This window comes from Mauremys mutica, unplaced genomic scaffold, assembly GCF_020497125.1.
Source record: "Mauremys mutica isolate MM-2020 ecotype Southern unplaced genomic scaffold, ASM2049712v1 Super-Scaffold_1559, whole genome shotgun sequence".
Classification (NCBI taxonomy): Eukaryota; Metazoa; Chordata; order Testudines; family Geoemydidae; genus Mauremys; species Mauremys mutica.
The window spans coordinates 448,161-467,973 of record NW_025423353.1 but is presented as its reverse complement, the minus strand read 5'-3'; the positions used below and the strand labels follow the sequence as shown (position 1 = coordinate 467,973).

Sequence of the window (19,813 nt, the reverse complement as noted above, 5' to 3'; positions counted from 1 at the left end):
AAAGCAAGGGGACCTTGGTGTCTTCTGAGCTGCGACTGTATTTTCTGCAGGGCAAAATGATTGGCAGAAGCCATTTGCTTAAAGGAAATTAGTGTTGTAGCTGAGGTTTAAACTCACAAGTTCAGCATGACTCCACTCAGCACTGCTCTGTAAGTACTGGGCACTAACCCATTGCACCACTAGACCCTCTTTCCAGGGGCTTGTCTCCATGTTTCATGGATGGATTAGCGGAGTGGGGGGGTTGCATTAGCTAAAACAAATCCATATTAAAGGCTGCAGGATGGCAGCAGCAGAGGTGGGGAGCCTCCTTCCATGTGATAGAGCTGGTTCCCCCTTCCGTTGCTGAGGGGAAGGTTGGTGCTTTGAGCCCACCCGTTGCTGGAACGTCTCATGGGTGAGATTAACGGGACTCTTGGGAAGGGAGGGGAAGTATTTTCTATCCCTGCCTAGCTCCATTGGTCTCCTGTGGCCCTTTCGGCTCTCTGCTCCCCTGTTGGGGAGATGCAGAGACAAGCCCCCATCTGGGTGAGTCACCGAGAGGCTGTGTCCCATGGCGTGTGTGGGGGGAGGGGTAGGGGTGGGATGGGGCTCAAGGGGAGAAGGTTGTGTGTGACAGTGTGTGGGGGAGGGGGAGGGTGTGTTCCTTAGGATAGAAATGATGGAAAACACAGGGGCAGTGACAGCGAAGCCCCGTGTCTGAGTGTTATGACCCTGTGTGTGCTGCCGTTCACCTTCCCCTCCTATGGGCTCAGCTTTCATTGAATCCAGCATTTTTTCACCTGTCCTCACCACAGAGGTGTCCCAGATGCCTCAGCTACCAAGTGTCCCTCTGAGAGATGCCGAGGACTGGAACTGATTTCAGCTGCTGGACAGCTCTGCTAGGTCTTTATTCATTTGCACAGGAAAATGCTGAGAGTTTAAATTCTTTTCAAGCCCCCTGCCCCCATTCAGCGAACTCCTGAACATACTGGAGATGGGTCTGGAAATCGATTTTCATTTGAAAAAGTTTTTAAAGGGAATCATTTGGCTTGGAAGTAGGAACCTATTACCCTGCAGGGAAACATTCACTCACTGACCTACACTCACAACAGAGAGTGTCCTGTATAGCCCAGAGCAGGAACAGTTTTTAACCTGGGGGTTAGTAAACGTTATCTCTATACAAACACCACAGCTTACAAACTCCCCACCCCCGCTCTGTGTCACCAGAGCACAACAACAACTCTCCCTGGAGCACACACAGCTCCCCAGCTCCCTGCCCGTCAGTCTCTCCAGCATTGCTCCAATCCCTTAAAGCAGAGTCTCAACCACAATTTACCTTAGGGCCAGGGCCAGTCCTGCAGTCCTCCCAGTGGGCCAATAATGTCACTCATACTGCCCAGAACCCGCCCCCCAAAACTCCGCCCCTCACCTGCCTAAGGCTCTGGGAGGGAGTTTGGGTGTGGGGAGGAGGTCTAGGGTGCAGGCCCTGGGTTGGGGCTGGGGATTGGGGTGCAGGCTCTGGGAGGGAGTTTGGGGGTGGGAGTGAGTATATGAGGAGGGGGTGGGGGTGCAGGCTCAGGAAGGGGGTCAGGAGTGTGGCGCTTACCTGGGGCTCTAAGGCGGGGCGAGCTGGGGGGCCTCCACATGCTGCTGCCCCCAGGCATCACCCCCACAGCGTCCCATTGGCCACAGGGGTGATCAGGCAGGGGCAGCGCGCGGAGGCACAGCCCCACCCTGCCCTGCCATGGAGAGGGGCCGGCAGCCACTGGAGCGAGCAGGCAGACGCTGCTCAGCTCCGCTGCACTGATATGGCCCCTGGAGGGGAGCGCCTGGGAGCGGCAGGTGGGGCCAAGGGAGTGACCTGTTCCCAAAACTGCTGGAGCCCCACAGGCGAGACCTGGGAACCAGGACTGCCAGCCAGACAAACACCTTTAAGAGGAGGCGTCCCTCTCCCTGTCAAAAACTGATCTTCCTCCTTCAGTTCAGTGACAGCCTGAATTGTTCCTTATCCCAGCAGAGCCAGAGGACTGAAAGCAGCAACATCAAACACCTGTGTAGCAGCAATGGACATAAACACTCCCTGGTATCTGAGGAGATGTTCAGCTTTGCCCTTAGTCAACTACAAGGCTAAAGGGAAAGGAGGTGGCACCAGATATAAAGAGTGAAACACGACACATCATAGTTATGCCCATGGTGGCTGCAAAATCTTTTGATGTACTTCTTCTTATCAGCAGTGTATTGTTTTCTCTGGAGTCCGGGCCTTGACCAAGAAATTTGTAAAATAATCAACTGCCCCTGGTGAAGGCAATGGACTTGACACCCACTGGGGTGTCCCTACACAGGTACAAGTACTAACAACAGTGGCTGCCTTTTAGTCATAGATTTTAATCAGGGCAATAAATTGAAACAAACCCCTGTTAAATCATTTCTCAGCCCGAGTCCTTCACCCACATTCCATAGAGCATTGGGCCACCATGTGGACGTTTCATTTCCTGCCTCAGTTTCACACAGAGACAAAATTTCCTTTGCACAGATCCATGAACAGCAAAACCTCCCTGTGTCTTTGGTCTGAGCCAGGGCATTCGATTCCAGTGAACCCTTCTCTCCTGCAATGGCGATGGTCAGACAGAGGGGACGTGGCACCTGCATCCCTGCCAGGGAGATATTGGCTCAGCTCTTTCTTTCTGCTGCTGTTGTTAGTCCATGAAACATCAAGGGTGGAATGCAATGCTGAATTCATGCACCAGCCCTCAGTGCCCCAGAGAAATCCTGCCCCCTGCTATTGGAACAATGTGCTGGAGATTTGAATGGGAAAGGGACTGTCTGAATTGTCAGAGTGGGGAATGAACAACAATCTACTGCAAGGTCGTTCACACAAACACACTCTCATGCTGCTCCAGACGGAAGGGAAATGGGCAGGAATTCTCACTGTTCACCCAAGGACACACTTACACTGATGCGCAGCCGTGAGTGTGCTGGGGAAGCTGGTCTGAGCAAACAATTTGAAGTGACAATTCAGTGAGAACAAAATCTTCATGCAGTGAAATGGATGCATATCAAGTAGTTGTGGCCGAGTGGTTAAGGCGATGGGCTAGTAATCCATTGGGGTCTCCCTGCGCAGGTTCAAATTCTGCCAACTACGCAAGCACTGTGCTGCTGTTGTTATTATTGCAGTGTTAGGGTACGTCTACACTACGGGATTATTCCAGATTTGCATAAACCGGTTTTGTAAAACAGAATTTATAAAATCGGGTGGAGCGCGGCCATACTAAGCACATTAAATCGGTGGTGTGCGTCCATGGTCCGTGGCTAGCGTCGATTTCTGGAGCGTTGCACTGTGGGTAGCTATTCCCTAGCTATCCCATAGTTCCCGCAGCCTCCCCCGCCCCTTGGAACTTCCGGGTTGAGATCCCAGTGCCTGATGGGGCAAAAATCATTGTCGCGGGTGGTTCTGGGTAAATGTCGTCAGTCACTCCTTCGTCTGGGAAAGCAACGGCAGACAAGCATTTCGCGCCTTTTTCCCCTGGATTGCCCTGGCAGATGCCATAGCATGGCAATCATGGAGCTTGTTTTGCCGTTTGTGACTCTCACCGTATGTGTACTAGATGCCGCTCACAGAGGCGATTCAGCAGCGCTACACAGAAGCATGCTTTTGCTTTTGCATGACAGCAGAGATGGTTACTAGCCATATTGCACCATCCAAACCTTTCCATAAATTGGAACTGAGGATGATCATGGCTACCAGTCCTTTTGTACCATTTGCTGCTAGTGCCCCTGGCCAATCAGCCAGGGGCGCAAAAGCCAAGATTGGTTACTAGCCATATTGCACCTTCCATCCTTTTGTACCATTAGCTGCTGTCATAAGTGCCCCTGGCCGATCAGCCAGGGGCACAAAAGCAAAAATTGGGAATGACTCCCTGAGTCAATCCCTCCTTTTTGGTATCTAAAAATAGAATCAGTGTTGCCTAATATAGGCAAGTGTGCTAGAGAACCACCGTATCATAGAACCAGAGAGCACAGCTGCTCTGTGTCAGAGCCTGCAGAAATTATTATCTGTATGCTATTCACAGGGGGTGCTCCTGTAACAACCCCACCTGTTGATTCCGTTCTTCCCCCAGCCTTTCTTGGCTACCGTAGCATTGTCCCCCCACTTGTGTGATGAATTAATAAAGAATGCAGGAATAAGACACACTGACTTGTTAGTGAGAAATGAGTGGAAGGCAGCCTCCAGCTGCTATGATAGTCCAGACAGGACATTAAGCAGTGTGTAGAAGAGAAGCCCAGCATCCCACTGCTAGTCCAGGGGCAACTGAATCTTTTCTTTACACATGAAGAGTGGGGGCTGATGGAGCTCAGCCCCCTGTTGCTATGATGAGGATGGTTACCAGCCATATTGCACCATTCATCCACCAGAAAAAATTAGGGCCAATAGGCTGATGACAAGGACGGTTACCAATCCTTTTGTACCATCAGCTGAGGCTGATGATGAGGATGGATTTCCATCGTATTGTACCATCAGCCGCCCATGGCGGGGGGGGGGGAGCAAGAATGTTGGTGTTGAGTGCTGCACTATCGCGTCTATCTGCAGCATTCAGTAAAGATAGGGTGACATGTAAAAGAGTCAGAGGATTGTTTTACCTTTCGCTTCTGGGGGTGGGTGGGGGGTGGGTGAGTAGATTGCCAAGCTATGCCCTGACCCGCGGACACTGTGTTTGACCCTAGAAGCATTTGGAGCTCAGCCAAGAATGCAAATAATTTTCGGAGGCTGCAGGAACTGTAGGATAGCTTCAGTCCTCCAGTCCATGCGCATCCATTTGATTCTTTGGCTTTCCGTTACGCTTGTCACGATGCAGTGCGCTGAGTCCCTGCTATGGCGTCTGTCTGGAGATTTTTAAAAAAGGATTCTGAATTTCATCTTCTGTAACAGAGCGCTGATAGAACGGATTTGCCTGCCCTTACAGCGATCACATCCGCATGGTCCATGCGGGAGCTCTTTTTTTATTTTGATTTCGGACTGCATCGCCACCCGTGCTGATCGGAGCTCCACGCTGGGCAAACAGGAAATATTCAAAAGTTCGCGGGGCTTTTCCTGTTTACCTGACCACTGCATCCGAGTTCAGATTGCGGTCCAGAGTGGTCACTGGTGCACTGTGGGATAGCTCCTGGAGGCCAATACCGTCGATCAGCGTCCACACTAACCCTAATCCGATATGTTAATACCGATACTAGCGTTACTCCTCTCGTTAGCGAGGAGTACAGAAACCGGTTTAAAGAGCCATTAAAATCGATATAAGGTGCCTCCTAGTGTGGACGGTTTTGGCGTTAAATCGGTTTTACGCTCCTAAAACCGATTTAAACGCCTAGTGTAGACCAGGCTTTAGTGCCTGAGCATCCACAGTGCGAACTGGAGATAAATCTAATTTCACTCTGTCTACACTTAAAATGCTGCTGTGGCACTGCTATAGCACTTTGGAGTAGACAGTGACTGGAGGGATTTTCCCATCCCTCTAATAGCTGCATGGACAGAACAATTCTTCCTTTTCTTTAGCACTAACTAACCCAGGATTAGGTCACCTTAACTCTATGAGTTTGTGTGGGGGGTCACACCCTGGGAGACATCGCTTTGCCAGTTCAGTGCCCAGCGTACACCAGCCCTTAGATCCCTCTGGGTATTTCAGTGCAGGCACTGACCTGTGAGAGGAAAACATCAGCTCACAAACACAGAGACTGAATTTCCCACATTTAATCTCGCTGCACTTTCCAGAAAGTCACAAAATTCAATTCATTCTTGCTAGGACAGAGAAAAAATAAGTGATACTAAGTTTTTGGCTTGATTAAATAAAATTAAGTGTTTAATTAATATAGTAAAAATCTATACTGATTCCTCTAACTAACACCATAGCGTGAAATAGGAACAGAGACAAATCTTGTCAGTGACGACTAATTTCAGAAATGATCTTCCCATTATTAATTTCCACATTGCCCCTATTGGAGGTCTGGGCATCTCCAGTGTCATTGCTCTGCGTTCACCTTCCCCTAGAATTGTTCTCGGACATTCGCTTTCCTCTGCCGCGTGGGGCACGGGTCACTTGCTGGAGTATTCCCTGCACCTTGAGGTCTTTAAGCCACAATTTGAGGACTTCAATAACTCAGACATAGGTTAGGGGTTTGTTACAGGAGTGGGTGAGTGAGATTCTGTGGCCTGCATTGTGCAGGAGGTCAGACTAGATGATCATAATGGTCTCTTCTGACCTTAAGTCTATGAATCTATGAATCTAGTCCCAAATTTGGAAAACTGTGCAGTTCAGAATGAGAATAGTGACCCCGTCTGCTTCCTGCACCTGCTCTACATTGCTCCACAGCAGCTTCTCCACCTGCAGAGTCACCCCAGCATGGCAGTGCAGCCGCCCAGGGTTCAGCAGGGGCCCCTGGCAAGGACAGTGGGTGCAGCTAACAGCCCGGTGTGCCTGGCCCTGAGGCAGCTGTAAAAAAGCAACCCACCCCCCCAGAAGTACAGAGACTGAATTCCTTAACTTTAACATCATGACCCCCTGTAGAAAGCCACACGTCAGTTGTATTTTCACAGGGAGATGCAAAAATCAAATGACCAATTTTTAAGTTGAGTAAATAAAGTTGAGGAGATAGTTATTAACCTCCCAAAAATACACTAAAGATCCCTCAACATAACACCTGAAGGTGAAATATGAACAGAGACAAACCTTGTCAGCAAAGGCTCATTTTCCAAACAATCCTCAAAACCCTTGTCCTGAGGAATTGGGGGGGGGGGGGGCTGCATAAAGAGAGACTGGCTCTCCCTGGCGGGGCTGCAGCGGCTCTTCACAGGGGTAGTTCCACTGCTAATTGCTACCAGAGTTTTGCAGGCCTCCCTTCCTGGGCTGACCTGGCTCCCCTCTCTCTAGGGGAAGTGGCGACCCCAAACTTCCCAGAAACCAGCATAGCGAGGCCAACCTGCACACAGACTCCTGCTCAGCACCCCGGGGTGCAGCCCTGAACTCCGGCAATCAGCTACAATCAGCTGCCCACCCAACAAGCGTTACACGCAGGAGCCTTCGTGCCGCGCGTGTTCAGGTCCCTCCCAGCGCCAGCTTTAAACTCCGCTGCTCAGTTCTAAGCTTTGGCCACACGGGGGCAGCCCGGAGCTCAGCCAATGCCTCCCGTTGCTGGTTGCGTTTCCCACTCCTCGTGGCAGGTTCACACCCCGCAGGCAGATCTCTGAATCGGAGCCGAACCGTTCCCCAAATCCAGCGCTTTAGCAGCAGCTTTGCTAGGAAAGCGCTGACGTCCCCAAGTAACGTAAGAGCCAGAGCGCTGTGTCCAGGATCTTCTCTTGGGCCCCTCACCGTGGTGTCTGTCAGGCGCAAGGAGAAACCAGGGAAATGTTTTCATGGCATTTAAGGGCAGAAGGGGCCATTAGCTCAGCTAGTCTGACCCCCGAATAACACAGAATTACACCATGACACGTATTGATCCCACAGACCTTAGATAGATCAAAGCGTTTCAGCCCTCGGGAAGGAGGCTAAACTGGGTACCAGAGGCAGCGAACAAGGGGCCCCCAAGGCAATGGTAGGGAGCTGACGAGGTGAAATATGCCCAGATGAGCCCAGCAGGTGACCCACCCCCATGCTACAGAGGTGGGAGTCCCTGTTCCTCCTGCCCTTAAGAATCTCTGGTGGTAAGTGGGTCCCCCCAGTTCCCCAGATAAGAATCCTCCATGTGATTTCCCTGGCTTCACCTCCAAATAAGAACATTGTGTGGAGGGAGTGGGAGGAAGGTTGTCTGGCAGATCTGTAAAGGGGGACTGTGTCTCCCTGTCTGGCCCGGCTCCTGGGAGGAAGTGATCTCAGTGTGTCTGGCTGTCTCCATTCCTCCCACCCATAAGAATCCCTGGTGTGTGGGTGCACCCCAGACCATTAAGGATCTCTGGTGGGTGGGTGTCTCTCTCCCCCCTAGTCAAGATCTCTGGGGCGTGGCTGTATAAAAAGAGACTTTGACTCACCCAGGCTGGGCTGCCATCATGGAACAGACCAGGTCCTTCTGTGGAGAATAGTGACTTGGGTGTGTTAATGGCAGTGTAGACATAATGCTAGGCTATGTCCACACTGCAATGAAACACCCAGCGCTGTCCCGTGCCAGTGCAGGCTCCCAGGCTAGGGCCGTGGGGTGGTAAATTTGCAGCGTAGACATCTTGGCTCAGGCTCAATACCGGGTTCTGGGAGCCCTCAAGGGTGGGAGGGAGTTTAGGAAGCAAACAAGGTAAAATGGCAGTGGAGTGTTACCCTGGACTCAATGGCATTTCTCCATTGGTCTGTCTGCTTTGGGGCAGGGACAATAACACGTCCTGCTGCATTCGTTATTTCAAAGGGCGGTTTAGGATTTTCATTCTCGCACACGGTGCACAAAGCAGGACTCAACCCTCGGTGCAAACTAAATGAGCTGCCCACAGGTTCTGGCAGCCACAACGAGCCATTTGGTGTGAGAGCCCAGACCTGACCCTGTCCCAGAGGAAGCAGGATCATCTGTGACAGGCTGGAACACTGACCTATCAGCTCTTAACTCCCAAACTTTCAGTAATTCTGTTATCTGTGCCTGTGAGTATAATTTAAACAACTATACTAGGCTGGACCAAAGAGCTCGGTGTTTTGTCCTCCCACAGTAGCCAACACCAGGTTGCCCAAGAGTTAGTCAACAAGGGACCACTGGGAATTGAACCCAGCATCTCCTGTTTACAAGGCAGGCGCTTTAGCCAGCTAAGCCATGGTGCCTGCCTGTGGCAACAACACAGTGTCTGCCCACACCTGACTCCCTGTCATCCCCACTGGGGCCTGAAAAGCTTTGCTTGTGTTTGGATTCTGCAAAGCAGAGGAGCAGGTGAGGTTTTCCTTGCAAGCTGTGTGTGTGTTTGTGTGTGTGAATCTTTGGCCAGGTCTGCACTACAAGGTTACTTCAGCATCATTATATTGCTCAGGTGTGTGAAAAACACACAACGCTCCCTCGGTCGGCAGTTTTTGGCTGGTGCACACACTGCAATGCCATGTCTGGCGACAAAATTGCCCTGTTTTGGTGACAAAATAAAACCACCTTGACGAGAGGCCTAGAGCTTTTTGCAGCAAACTTAAAGTGACAAATTGTCAGTGTAAATGCTGCTGGTCATTATATCACCATAACTGGCCTCCACCAGTATCCCACCATGCCTGCCGTGAACTCGCCTGCCCTGCATTCCTGCTACAGAGGCTCGGCCCCTCCCCTTTCATAACTCCAGAAAGTTCTGACAGCTGAGCCACTATCTACACCGGGATTAGGTTGATAGAACTGCATTGCCAGCCTAAGTAATGTAATTACACCAACCTAATTTCATAGTGTAGACCTGTCCAAAGAATCACACCCACACCTTGGGAGCAAAACTTCACCTGCTCCTCTGCTTTACAGAAGCCAAACACAAGCAACACTTGTCAGGGCCCAGTGGGGACTGGCAGAGAGTCAGGTATGGGCAAACACATTGCTTTAAATAACAGCAGGTACCATGGTTTGGCTCGTTACAGCACCAGCTTTGTAAACAAGAGTTCCTGGGTTCAACTCCCAGTGGTACCTTGGTGAGTGGCTTTTGGGGCACCTGGTATGGGCTACTGTCAGAAGACAAGATTCAGAGTTAGATGGACCTATGGTTTAAATTACACTTGCAGGCACTGATAATAGAGTTACTGAAAGTTTGGGTGTTAAGAGCTGATAGGTCAGTGGTCCAGTACCCTCAATGTGGTTTTAGCTGGAAACACACCTGGAGGACAAAGACTGAACTGAACTGATTCAGAAATCAGAAGAAAATAATAACAATAATACTTTCAAACTCTCCCCAAACAGATTAGTATTGGTTTTTCAGTTTGGGGAATTTTGTTTTCTCAGTCAGACCTTGCCAAGGGAAGCAGGGAGAAAATGTTTGAGTTGCCTCCTTCAGAACAGCTTGGCCTAGACACTAGCTCTGGTTCACTGCTCTGGCCTTGCTCGGGTTGAGGGTATTTTAATAATTTGGGCAGGTCCCAGGGTGTTTGGAGGAAATGACGAGGATGTTCCCTTTTGAGATAAAAATTAAGAAATACAGGACTAGAAAATTTTTCTTTTTTTAAGAAATCTGGAATTTAGACATTTTATTTAAAGCAAGAGAGTTCTGAGTTTCTGAGAAGGTTTTTGTTTGCAAGAAGCAACATTGTACCAAAGGGGGACATGGTTGTCTACAAAGGAGGAGTAATGACTAAATGCATCCGATGAGGATGGGATTTGAACCCATGCATGCAGAGCACAATGGATTAGCAGTCCATCACCTTAACCACTCAGCCACCTCATCTGAGCTGTCACAAAACAGCCAGGAGGCGAAATCTAAGGCCAGCAGAGATAGGGACAAAAAGGAGTTTCTAAACACTAAGCGGAAGCAGAGGCTGAATGAGCTCCCCCCTCACATCTAGTGAGGAGCTGGGGGAAAGACTTCAGGAACAGATCGTGTTTGCACAGACACACCTACTTTGCCTAGCTATGCAGCATGATGGGGCCGCTTTCCCAAAATGATCAGAAGAACAAGAGCCACATCCAGCTGCAGTTCAGGAATCTGATGACCAAAGAGCCAATAAATGTTCTGAGGGCTGGTATAAAATGCCTTCTAGTGAGCTATTGAACAAGCTCAACCTGTTTAGCTTATCAAAAGAAGATTGAAAGGTGACTTCACTGAAGTGTTGAAGTGCCATATTGGAGAGAAAAGATTGGATATTAAAGGGCTCTTGAATCTAGCAGAGAAAGGCATAACAAGCCCCAATGGCTGGAAGGTGAAAAGAGACAAATTCATATTACAATTAAGGCACAAATAGTCAACACCGAGGATGATTCACCACAGGAACAATCTCCCAAGGAAAGTGGTGGATTCGCCATGTCCTGATGTGATTTCTAGTCTTAGCTGCCTTTCTGGAATGTGTTTGCTCCAAAAGTAGCTATTGTGTCATACAGGAGGCCTGTGATATGCAGGGGGTCAGATTAGATGCTCTAATGGTCTCTCCTGGCAATAAAGTCGACTACTTTCTGAAAAACTGAGTGTAGCATTGGGAGCAGCGTCTGACGTTTTCCTGTCTAGCTGGCTTGCTGCCTAGAACGAACGCTCCTTGAGTGGGGTGATCCAAGGGAGTAGCTCAAACCTCCAAAGTGCCTGGCCAGGGGCAGGACATTAGCACAGCAAGGGAGGGGTGTGGCAGTGACATCACAAAGGCTTTTTGCAGGACCTCAGACTATTAGTCAAAGGTAGTGGGGAGGTGGTGACCTCACAGAGAGATGCTGACATCAGCCAGGCAGGACAGGAGTGAGCGGCCAGGGAAACCTCAGAGACCCCTGTGGCTTTGCTTCAGCAAGTCTCCTTCTCGAGGTCTCTCTTTCAGGACTGAGAGAGTGTTCAGGTTCACGTACGTGAGCTCCAGGAGGAACCTCTTTCGAGTTTTCTCCTTCCCTTTTCCTGATTTTACTAGAAAACAGCCATCCCTGTTTAGAAGGTAAGAGCCTCCTCGAAATTTGAAACCTGTTCAGTCTGATCCATCTGGTGACAGTTGAATTCTAGGCATGGAAAACACGAGCTTAAGGAGGCAGAATTTTATTCTGCACCTGGGATTTTTTCCCTTAAAATCACTGGGGTCATTAGGGTTTGTCCTTTTTGTTTCGCCTTTTCCTCCATCCATCCCTTCCTCCTTTCTCTTTGTCTCTTGCTTCTTTTGTTCTTTCACCTGTTCCCCTCTGAACACCAGGAGCTCTGTGTGTGTGTGTGTGTGTGTGTGTGTGTGTGTGTGTGTGTGTGTGTGTGTGTGTGTTGCGGGGGAGTGCTCGGCAGCTCCCATTGTGGGAGGTCCACCCAAAAATGTGGGGCTGAAATAGTGCTCGGGCAGTGATCCCCACTGGTGACCTGGGCCATCCTTTGGTCTCTCTGGTGAGAACCCTCAGCCTCCCGTCCTCAGTCTCTACCCTGATTGGCTGAGCAGGGGGTTATTGACAGGGAGGAGACTCAGGTCCTTGTTGTTCTCTTTTAAGACCAAGGAAATAAGTCATAACCTGTTATATGTTGACAAATTTTGCTGCATTAATTGTCCCTGAGCAGTTCATGATTCTCTCTAACATTGCAGTTCTCCTCAAATACTTGCTGAATAATTACTGTGCACTGTTGTTGGTCTGGAGCTCATCTGAGAGCACTTTATTCAGGTCATTCAGTGTTTGAAATTTACGATCTGATGGTTAGTATGAAAATCAGGGCTCTTGGGTCCTATTCCCAACTCTGCCACTGGCTGGCTGTGTGACCTAAGACAAGTCAATTCTCCTTTCTCAGCCTTGGCTTCTCCCTCTTTCAAGTAGGGATAATAATGATCCGCTCCTATGTAGCTCAAGGTGGGTGGAGGATGGGGATGCATTGGAGAGCGTCACTAGGAGTATCAGAGGGGTAGCTGTGTTAGTCTGGATTTGTAAAAGCAGCAAAGACTCCTGTGGCACCTGGCTAAGTAAACAGAACAAACCCCAAATCCCCCCTGTGCTTTGGGAGCCAGGTTTGCGGTGAGAATTCTCTAGTTCAGATGACTTCACACCTGGCCATTGGGATTATTTACCAGTTTCTCTGGCATTGGGGCAGTTTTGTGCTCACAGCTGTGATGGCCGAGTGGTTAAGGCGTTGGAGTTGAAATCCAATAGGGTTCCCCTGTTCAGGTTCGAATCCTGCTCAGAGCAAGGCCTGTGCTGTAGCCAGTCTCTTACCCGGGGAATACCTATGTACAACCCCCTGAGACACTCTCAATTGTCTCCCCACCCCAAGTAAATCCTGTTCTGCTCCTTTCATAGAGATCCCTGGGACACCACCTCACACTGTGTCCCTGAGGGGTCAGGCAAACTCTCAGCACCTGAAGCCTCTGCCACTCACCTGGTGCCCCATAGATCAGCCATAGCCCTGGTTCTGCTCCTCTCTCTAGAGTGCGAAAGGAGCCAAGTCAGCGACGCTATGGGGCTGCAGAACCAAGAGAGAAAAATATAGGTGCTCAGTGCCCACTGGCAGCCAACTCCCCCTCCCCTACAGGCCTTGCTGACAAGCTCCTCCTCTTCCCCTTCAGCACCTCCCACCTGCCAGTGATCAGCTGTTCAGTGGGGTGCAGGAGGCGCTGGGCGGGGAGAGGGAGGAGCAGAGACAGGAAGAGGTGGGGGAGGGACAGGGGTTGGGGGAAGGGGTGGAGTGGGGGCAGGGCCTGGGGAGGAAAGGGGGGATTTGTCCCAGACCCTGGATCCCTGTATTACAGTGACAATAGAAGTGACCAGCCTTGCGGGGGAGGCTGAGGGAGTTCCGCACTCACCAGGTCTCTTCTCTCCCCCACGGTGAGCCAGACACTGCTCTCTCCTGGCTCTCACTCTAGCAGCTGGACGCCAAGGAGCCATTTCCCCACAGGAAGTGCATTGAGTGCCCCTGTGGTGCTGGGGGGCTGGCGCTGCTGCTGCCTGTTGGGCTGGCAGGGGGGCTGATGTCTGCACAGACTCTCAGCTGCCAGGCCGGAGGGGGCACTTGGGACCTTACCAGACTGGCTCAGTGAAGACGGGGGGTTGACTGAGCAATACAGACGCTCTCCAGAGCACGGAGCAGCATCCACCCATGCAGCCAGGCAATGAGCATTTCCCACAGCCTGGAGCTGAGGGGGAGGCGGCAGCTGCTGTTCCAGCTCCTGGGTGACAGGCCCTGTCAGCCAACAGACACTTCTTACTCCCCACAGCTAAGGGCGTCGGGTTCCTCCGGTGGGGGTGTGGAGCAGCTGTTCGTTTTCCTGTCCTTTTTCTGTGCAACTGCTGACAAAAACATCCCAGACAGAGAAGCAACAGGCCAAAATACTACCATGTATCTGCCAAAGTATTTCAGTTGGGAGAGTGTTAGACTGAAGATCTAGAAGTCCTTGGTTCAATCCCAGGCTTTGGCAGACCCTTTAATCTCTCTTTGTGCAGGGGTGGCTTGTTGTCTGGGAGCACAGCAGTGTCTGCACCCAAGGTGAGTTCCTGAGCTTGGGCTCTGCAGTAGGAAAACATAGAATGGGCTTCTGCCCCTAGTTGGCCCACCTGACCTTTAACAAGGAGAGATGGGAGCTGTCTTTCCCAATGTGGCAGGAAGAGAGTGAGGAAGGGCAGCCCTCAGGAATGGTGCCAGAGAGCTGCTGGGCAGTGACAGGCAGGGATTGGGGATGGAAGCTCCTCTGCCCAGCTGAGCAAGGGCAGTACCAGGGAAGGGGCATCTGTAAAAGTGACCCAGCAACACCTCTCCTCCTCTGGGCACCTGGAGCAGAGGCGGCTGGTGCTGATGGCTCCAAGGGAAGGCTTAAAAGCCACAGAGCAACTGAGGTCAGGGCTAGAGGAGGGCAGGACCATGCCTATGTGTGGCCTTCAGACAGGCACAAAAACTCCCAGCCAGGCTGCTCCCTGCCATGCCAAACCCCCACTGAAGGTCGCCAGCATGCGGGGCGGCTGCTGATGCTCTGTGGCCAATATCACAAGATGGTAGGAAAGCAGGGCCACCCCCCTGGTGGGGCCTCTTACCATTCCCACTCCAGGTGCTCACTTTGGCAGTGGGGCAGGAGATTTTACCCCAAGAGGCTTTTCCCCAGCTGGCGAGAAGCAGAGAAACACCCAGGCTCCCAAGGCGCTATGTAGCAACCCCCTCAAGCACAGGGACAGGCGCACACTTGGAAGAGGGAAACTGCTCCACACGCTAGCCTGGGCAGCCACCCATTTTCTTTGGCAAGTCAGGAATGGCAAAGGCGAGACTGGAAGCACCTGGGGCTCATGTCCCAGCCTTTGTGACGTCCACCCCCCAACTCCTTCCCGGGGCTCTAGCTGAAGCCAGAGCATTGGCCGGAGCGGCCAAGAAGAGGTTCCAGCCCTGCAAGGAGCAGGACGTTCAGCCCAAAGGTAAAACTGCACAAGCACAACCACGAAGGGACTCGAACCCTCAGTCTTTGGATCCACACTCAGACGCCTTATCCATTAGGCCACATGGTAACATGAGAAAAATGCCTCAAAAGCACTTCTTTGGAAAAGGCGACATTGTGTTTCTCAGGTCATCTGCTGAGGGGGGCCGAGACTCTCTGGGCACAAGAAGTCGAGTGCCCAGTGACACGTGAGACTTAATTCTATGGGTCTAGGTGAAGGGTTTTTACAGGGAGGCTCAGGCCTGGGGGATTGGGGTGCAGCGGACGGACCGGCTGTCTAGGTGTGGAGATGTAGTCGCACTGAGGCACAGGAGGGAGGAGGAGGAGGAATCCTGCTGACAGGCAGTGGCTGTGCAGAAAAAGAGGAGGGGTTCCTGGGACTTTTTTTGCCTCTCTTTTGCCTGCCTGCTCACTCTTGTGCTGAACGGTGAAGATGCTCTTAACAAGCCCAGGTAGCTCATCTGGTAGCACATCAGGCTCTTAATCTGAGGATCCAGGGTTCAAGGCCCTGTCTGGGCACTCAGCTTTTAAGTTGCCTTGTGTGCCAAGAGCCAAATGATTCCTGGTGCTGTTCACAGCCACACAAGGATTCCCAGAAGCTGTGGCCATTTCCTGGAAAGATTCCTTTCCTCAGGAATCAGGAGAGAGGCCACATCCACAGGAGCAGGCCTGGAACATGCAGTCTCTGGCTGGCAGGAAGCGCTGTGGGGCCAGGTGCTGAGAAAGCCCAGAGGGGGAGCATCAGAGATGAGGGGAAGAGAGACAGAGAAGCAATGAGGACAGAGCACAAGTGTACAGGGGGTTCAGGCCTGGCTATTGTGGGGAACTTCCCTGGTTTATACACGACCCTGGTGCAATTGGCTGGAGAAAGGATCTGAGCTCTTACCCAGAGGCTGCCTGACCCCAAGGACGCTCTTTTACTCTCCTCTGTGGCAGAGACCTCGTAACGCCAACAAGGCTGGGCCCAGGAATCCTGGGGGGTTTGATGACCCCCAATCTTGTCATGATCACTTGAACAGGGCTGCAGTGTCTCCACTCTGGGCACTTCCCTGACTCGCTCCTCATTGCATGTGCTTCAAGCAAACACCATTTATTACCCAGCAATCAATGTAAAACATAAGGAAAGATGGGAAAGGAAAACACGTCACCCTGTTCTGTGGCGCAGGGAGATCACAACCAGCGTCTCTGGAGTGTCAGGGCAGGTCACAGTCTCTCCCTCACATGTCCCAGGCCTCCTCCCCAGGCCCTGGCTGTGCTGCAGGGACACCACGGGCTGGACACTTGCTCTGGCAGTGGCCACGTGCTCTAGGTGACAGGCCCCTTGTTCCCAGTGTCAGCCCCCATGTAGGGAATATGATCCCCCCACCCCCGAAAGTCTGGCCTGCAAGATCTCTTGATGGGTGGCATCTCTTCTGCCCAGGGTCCCCCTCGCTCTCCCACGCTGCTCACTGCACCCACCTCCAGCCCCAGTGCTGCTGCGGCTCTGCCTCCAGCTCCCTGGGCTGCTCCTCTGGCTCCGCTTGCTGCAGCTCTTCTCCCAGCACAGATCTGCTCTGGTTCTCCCTGGCTGGTGCAGCTCTGCTCCCCGGCTCTTCTCGGGCTCCTGCTCTCTCCTTAGCTCTGCCCCACTCTGGCCCAGGCAGTTCCAGCTCCCACGGAGGATGGGACCCCCTGGCCTGGTGACTCCCTCATTACACTGCCTGGCCTGTCAGTGCGGCTAACTTGGAGCTTTGGCCTCTCCCCATTGCCCCTGGGGACTGTCAGTCTCAGGGTCCTGATTTCCCATTGGCCCTTCCCCCTTCTATTGGGACTGGGAACTAGCCAACCAATCCCCCACTAAGTTTTAGTAAGGGGCCAACTGTCCCTTACATGAGCCAGCCCTGTGAGGGTCACTGATGTGCAGAGAAAGCAGCACAAGCTGGTCCCATGGTGTAATGGGCAGCACTCAGGACTCTAAATTCTCCAGTCTGAGCTCAAATCTCAGTGGGACCTTGTGTGGGTTTGTGGTGAAGCCCTGGAGCTCACAGTGCTCAACTTCCCTGTCTCCAGCTGTGCAAGAGCAAATCTTTCCCCTCCTGCTGGGTGACTTGCCCACTGGAGCCAGGTCTTGGGTTGTGAAAGGCCAAAATTGGTTGGGGCTCTAGAACTTGTTACCCTGATGCCTGTGGTTTGACCAGGTGGTTGGGATTCTTGCTGCTTCACATGAGGCCCACAAGTTTGGCCATTTTGCTTGCAGCCACATGTTACCTCTTGTCCACCTGGCACTTGAAGGAAGGAGGGCCAGGGCCAGGCTTCATAGTCAGGGCTAGGCAGGAGGGAGGCAGAGTCCCAGGCTGGAGCCCAGCACCTCTCCTCCTCTGGGCACCTAGAGCAGAGGCGGCTGGTGCTGACAGCTCCAAGGGAAGGCTTAAAAGCCACAGAGCAACCGAGGGCAGGGCAAGAGGAGGAGAGGACCATGCCTATGCATGGACAGCAGACGGCCACAAAGACACTCGGTCAGCCTGCTCCCTGCCATGCCAACCCCCCACTGAAGACGGGCTTAATCCACTTGCTGATCAGGAGGAAAACTTGTCAAAATCTGTGTGCGAGGAGAACCCGCTTGGCTCGGAAGGGATGAGGAAAAAGAGCAAGTGAAAAAAATAACTTGTGAGAGAGAGAGCGAAAAGAACGTGAAAGGCAGAGAAAGAAATAAAGGGAGAGAAAAAACATTAGAAAAAGAAGGAAAGAAAGGAAGAGCGTGAAAGGTAGAGGGGAAAAAAGAAAGCAAGAACATACAAGCTAGAGAAGGAAAGGAATGAAAAAGAACGAATTAACCACAAGCGCTAGTTGAAGCTGGAATGGGAGAGTCAGAGAAAGGACAGACTGACCCGTTAAGTAAGGTTGCACCCCAGATTCTCCATGTTGGGGGCACAGGCCTCCCATTTCCGTCCTGGCCCTGCTTGGGTTGACCATCCATAGGTGCCTACTGGCCCTCCATGCTCCGTGGAGGGGGAAAGCCCCCCCATACTTCCCCTCGGGACACGGGCTCTCCCCAGTCATGACTCCCTTCCCACACGCTCCTGGGAATGTGGGGAAGGTGGGGGGAAGGCGTGTGCTGAGCAGCACCGTGGGTGTCTCTCTCTGGGGTGAAGGAAGAGGATATTTTTTCTACCAGAAGGAAAGAGCAGGGGGCGGGTGCATTTGTGGAGCCAGGGGGCACACCAGAGAGAGGAAGTGAATGCAGCCCAGCGTGAGCCCAGTGCCAGTTGGAGCTAAGACGCCCGTACCTGGAGGACCATCTCCAGAACCTACCTTGATGGTGCCGTCCATCGCCGCTCCCACACGGAGCTCCCCGCCTAGACCTCCCTGGACGAGGTGAGGTGGTGCATTGGCAAAGGGGGCTGTTTGAGAGAGAGAGAGAGAGAGAGAGAGAGAGTGTGTGAGTGTGAGGGTACGTCTACACTACGGGACTATTCCGAGTTTGCATAAACTGGTTTTGTAAAACAGATTTTATAAAATCGAGTGCGCGCGGCCACACTAAACACATTAAATCGGTGGTGTGCGTCCATGGTCCGAGGCTAGCGTCGATTTCTGGAGCGTTGCACTGTGGGTAGCTATCCCGTAGCTATCCCATAGTTCCCGCAGCCTCCCCCGCCCCTTGGCATTTCCGGGTTGAGATCCCAGTGCCTGATGGGGCAAAAATCATTGTCGCAGGTGGTTCTGGGTACAGCCTCACCCCTCCCTCCCTGAGCAGCAGACAACCGTTTCGCGCCTTTTTTTTGCTTGGTGAACTGTGCAGACGCCATAGCACAGCAAGCATGGACCCTGCTCAGCTCCATACCGCAATCGTGAATGTTTTAAACACCTCGCGCACTCTCGTGCAGTCTATGGTGAACCAGGACCTTCAATCCGAGGCGAGGAGGAGGCGGATACGGCAGCGCGGCGATGACAGTGATGAGGACGTAGACACAGAATTCTCTCAAACCGCGGGCCCCTGCGCTTTCGAGATCCTGATGGTAATGGGGCAGATTCTATCCATTGAACGCCGATTTTGGGCCCGGGAAACAAGCACTGACTGGTGGGACCGCATTGTGTTGCAGGTGTGGGACGATTCCCAGTGGCTGCGAAACTTTCGCATGCGTAAGGGCACTTTCATGGAACTTTGTGACTTGCTTGCCCCTGCCCTGAAACGCCATAATACCAAGATGAGAGCAGCCCTCACAGTAGAGAAGCGAGTGGCGATAGCCCTGTGGAAGCTTGCAACGCCAGACAGCTACCGGTCAGTCGGGAATCAATTTGGAGTTGGAAAATCTACTGTGGGGGCTGCTGTGATGCAAGTAGCCAAAGCAATCACTAAGCTGCTGCTACGAAAGGTTGTGACTCTGGGAAACGTGCAGGCCATAGTGGATGGCTTTGCTGCAATGGGATTCCCTAACTGTGGTGGGGCGATAGATGGAACCCATATCCCTATCTTGGCACCGCAGCGCCAGGGCACCCAGTACGTAAACCGCAAGGGGTACTTTTCAATGGTGCTGCAAGCACTGGTAGATCACAAGGGACGTTTCACAAACATCCACGTGGGATGGCCAGGGAGGGTTCATGACGCTCGCGTCTTCAGAAGCACTACTCTGTTTAAATGGCTGCAGCAAGGGAATTACTTCCCAGACCAGAAAATAACAGTTGGGGATGTTGAAATGCCTGTCGTTATCCTGGGGGACCCAGCCTACCCCTTGATGCCATGGCTCATGAAGCCATACACAGGCAGCCTGGACAGTGGTCAGGATCTGTTCAATTACAGGCTGAGCAAGTGCAGAATGGTGGTGGAATGTGCATTTGGCCGTTTAAAGGCGCGCTGGCGGACATTACTGACTCGC

General features: G+C 52.1%; 3 non-coding genes across 3 annotated transcripts; 2 read left to right on the top strand and 1 right to left on the bottom strand.

Annotated features, from left to right (window-relative positions):
- Positions 1-3,039: 3,039 nt before the first annotated feature.
- TRNAT-AGU lies at positions 3,040-3,121 on the top strand. Its single transcript has one exon. It is a non-coding gene; the product is annotated as a tRNA-Thr (tRNA).
- Positions 3,122-10,254: 7,133 nt separating this feature from the next.
- Positions 10,255-10,336, bottom strand: TRNAS-GCU. Its single transcript has one exon. It is a non-coding gene; the product is annotated as a tRNA-Ser (tRNA).
- Positions 10,337-12,650: 2,314 nt separating this feature from the next.
- TRNAS-UGA lies at positions 12,651-12,732 on the top strand. The gene has a single exon. It is a non-coding gene; the product is annotated as a tRNA-Ser (tRNA).
- The last annotated feature ends 7,081 nt before the right edge of the window (positions 12,733-19,813 follow it).